Raw genomic sequence first — 4,376 nt, 5'->3', positions numbered from 1 at the left:
TCGCAGATGGGTGCAGTATTTCTTCTTTTAGCTCTTTCTTTTTAGAGCTTATGAAGAGGGAAAAGATCAGTGAATGCTGAACAGCACTCTCCATGCTGGATTTATCTCTTGTGCATCTCATGAGCCTGAGAGTGTCTGCTTGCTGTAAAGGCTGATATATAAAAAGGACAGGACTCTTCTTTGAGGCTGAGCTGCTGAAAATAACACATTTCTAATGTGGTTTACTTTAATCCCCTATTTGCTGACCATGTAATACACTTTGGTGTAATATATTTCTTATGACCTCAGCTCTCATTGCTATTTATACAAAATATAGGTAAGGAATTACTGTTCTGTTTGGCCATTATTGACCTTGGAATTTGCTATTAACACCACATCAGGGCTGTCTATAAGGGCCTAATAGGGTCCAGTCTGATGATGAATAGCACTCACTGTTCACCGGGCTGACCTATAAGGCTGTGGGACACACTAGGGGGAGTCCAAAGAGAAGGAGAAAGCTAACCTTTCAGCTCATTTCTGTAGCTTTAGGTTGCTTTCACACCTAACCTGTGTGGTAGGCTTCAGCTGCACTCTGTGGCATTTGTCCATATAGTTTGATTGATCTGGCTGGGTTCGTTTGTGGTGTAAAAAACAGAGCAGGCCAGCCACAAGACTGTGATAGTGGATAAGTGATTTTAGCATGAATTTCAATAATAAACTACTATTAAATCCATCTGCTAATTGTGTGATCTCATGGGATTTTCCTTATTTTCCCATTTTGATTATACTTAATTTCTTAGTGAGCTCTTTCTAATGACCAGAGAGAACAAATAAACCCAAAAAGCACAAGTGCAGAATAAGAATACAGATGATGAATGAACTGCTTTTCAGTCTGTAAAGACTATATTTGTTCCTCTTGGTTCATTTGTAACAAGACTGAGTAAACACAAATGGACTACAACTAACAACAACAATGCATCTTTTTGTCTCCTAAGGTTCAGAAAGAGTGAACCAAACTACAGGTGTGAAAGCAGAAATAAAGGTTTTTTGCTCAGTCTTCTAGACTTGGCTCACATGATAGGGGTTACCTCATGATCACAGTTGTAGAAAACCCAAGCCAAGAAAATGTCCAAAAATTCTTGTTACCTTTCTGAAATCCACCCATCCAAAGTATACTTTAAATTCATGATATTTGAGGGCACCGTGAGGCTGAACTAAACCTGTCTTCTATATTTAGTCTGAATGAGAATGCTTCTCATCAAAGAGGAGGGACACACCTGTGAGTGTCTGCAGAGACTTTGGTTTAAAAGACAGAAAAAAAAAATCAAAGTGCTCTAATGTGTTTTACAGAGAAATCCAGACTAAATTGATTTGGCTGAACTGAATCACTGGGCGGTTTTCACACCAAACCACTGGGTTATTTCTTAAGGTCTGTTTATACAGCCTGAGTTGTGAAAGAACAAAACACAACTTGGTCCAGAGTGCTGCTTTTATTTCAGCCTGAGTTAAGAGGATAGATGAACTAAATATCTTGTAGCAATCAATGGACATCGATTAGTCCCCTGAAATGCTTTTATTTCGGGCATAGTGTGGGCTAAATTGAAAAGTGGTGTGTCGTTAATGGAGGGACAGGGGAAAAATAGGATACTGTGCTGTATGAAGCTGCTTCGTGTTCCTCTTTGCCTCTCTGAACTCATAGTGCTGTTTTGGTTAATGCAACAGGAAATGCAAGAGAATATGCTTTCAAGGCTTAGGTTGTGGTTCAATAGCATATTTCAAAACTGAATCCTGTATTGAATTCGCATATTGAATATGAATTGCTATAACTCATTTTGTTGGCGGAGAGGCCAACTGCCAGATTTCTTATGGCTGTATTTTGCCAAATAGAAGCTGGATCTTTGGAAGCAGTTACTGGCACCTCCTATAGAAATTACATTTATATACTAATTTGTTTTGCCAAGTACGTTTGGCAGGGAAATGTAATTGGTACCTGAATTATAGGATTGTGGTTTCTGGTCAATTTTAATTAACACATCTGTCTTGTGCTTCAAATCACTGAATTAATCTTAAATCATGACCTCTACCTAACCTTAACCAAGTGGTTGCTCAGACATATAATGTAATGAGGCTTTAGTTGCTACAACAAATACAAAACAGTGTCAGTGAACATTTTACTCATATATTAATATCATATATATCAACATTTTGAGATTTGGAAGATTTGTTAATTAACATCACTTCTTTATGTTGATAAAACATGTATATATTTAGACAAAATTCTATTATCATTCCAGATGTATTTGCTACCTCATTTGCGTCAGCAGCTGTATCAAGACGTAAATACACAGTGCCACACATGAATACTCTGAGATGTGGCAGCTTTTTGGCTCAAAGTCAGACAATGAAAAAGGTAAGAAGATAGGAGTCATCAGGCTGTTTTCCATAGTTGACATGGTTATATTTACTACTATATACTCTTTTACAAAGAAAAGGAATTATGCATTGTTTTGCACTTGCAGTTTATGCCTTAACTCAGAAATAAAAAAAGGATTATTTAATTTGATTTGAAAAATAATGTGCTAAAATATATGTAGATTTGTGTCTGAGAAATAAACAATTTTTTCCTTCAATCTCATTTTATGAAACAAATCATGACTAAATTATATTGTGAACCCAGCATTGTGAATTGTATCAAATTGTGAGCTGAGTGTATTGTTGCATAGTATTTGCTATTGCAAAGTAAGTATATATGAACGTAATTTCCAGTAAACAGGGTTGTCCCTATCAGTGGGTTCTGACACAGTGGAGTCAATTAGCCGTAAGCTAATTAAATGTAACACTGGACCTTTAAGTAATTTTCTGGAATCAAACAAAACAACAAGCGGTTGAAACAAAGTCCAGCCAGTTTCCGATTCTCTCCTGTCAAAGATATTCGTAAAATTGACATTTGAAGAATATCTCCTGGCTGTGTGTTGGTGCAGTACAGTGGTATGTAATACGGTCCAAGCCCAAATGGCCTACAACATGAATGTAAAAAGCATGTAAGTTCAGTTATTCCATTAAAAGACGGTTACATTAACAAAGAAGCATTCCAAATAGAAGCTGTAGCAACGTAAATCAATCTAACGGATGAGATATTAGATCAGAAGCGTAACCAGAGGATAGTGCATGGTGAGAGCTGCATGAAATTAGATTTCAGGGAGGCAGCACCAGTGAAAGTGACTGACTTTCACTGCCAGTATCTGGCAAAAAAATATCGGAGGAAAGTCACCTTATAGGACATCTTTCTGAGGCTTTTGCTTCATGGGCTGTTAGTCTTGAAAGGAAACAGAAATCTACTAAACAGCTGAAGTCTTAAAGTCTGCATTCAGTCAGTCAGTCAGGAGGTCAGTGTAAAAAAAGAGAAGAAGGCTGTCAAGAAAAAAAAGTAAAGACATAAAAAGAAATGTCTGATTTCATTGAACTGAAAACATGGCTTCTGAGATGTTGACTTGGTTGAGACTTCTATCCAACTGCCACACTCTTATTTAATGTTTAATGTTGAGTTTAATGTGGAATCTAAGCCTAATATCCCAAATCCAGCAAAATATCAGCTAAAAATTATTTAAATATTCAAAAAATACAATTAGCATTTATCAATAGACAGTAGAATGTGCCAGATGAAGGCTAATGTAACTTACCTTTAAGCTGCCTTTAACTACTGGCAACTGCTGTAACTGTGACCAGTCCCTAAATCTGTATTTTATCCACTTAACTGTTGCTGTTGTTGGCCTCACTAGCTTGATTAGGCTGTTTCATCTGAATACCATGGTCCACTCAGTAGTCCAGCTGTCATCCCTACTTTATAGCTCCACTAGTCTTACAGATAGTTACTAGTTATATCTGAAACCTTCCACAGCATTCTCTGACTTAATGCATCTTTAAGGCGTCCTTGAAGTCTATCATGAGCTAAGCAAAGAGCAGTGGGATGTGGTGTGGCCAGCCTTTATTGACACATATCTGTTTAAACTAGAGTGGCTTGCCCAGTTGGCTTGAAAGGCAACTTCATGTGAATGGCGTGGTCCACTGGTACTGCTTTTCCACCAACATGGAACGAGTTCTGTTCCAGTTCACTGCTGGTCATTAGAATGAATGTACGTTTAAGACACTTCTGCTCTGGCTTTACTTCACAGACCCGAAAGCTCTGTCCACTACTTACTGTCAATTGTTCAGACCAGTTGTTGAGAAGACACGGTCTGCATCTACATTAAAGTGAGGTACTGTAGGCATAGAACAAGCTGTGCCACGTTCCAAAGCCTGGGGACCAGTTCTTTAGTGGTTACTCAGCTATTTCGCGTAGTCAAGTGTTCTTCCAGCATCTGAAATCCTGTCCTGGTCCCTTGGGTATTCAAAAGGAA

Source organism: Morone saxatilis, unplaced genomic scaffold, assembly GCF_004916995.1.
Source record: "Morone saxatilis isolate NCDOM2014 unplaced genomic scaffold, NCSU_SB_2.0 Contig5, whole genome shotgun sequence".
Classification (NCBI taxonomy): Eukaryota; Metazoa; Chordata; class Actinopteri; family Moronidae; genus Morone; species Morone saxatilis.
The sequence above is the reverse complement of the archived record's forward strand: the minus strand, read 5'-3'. Positions refer to the sequence as shown.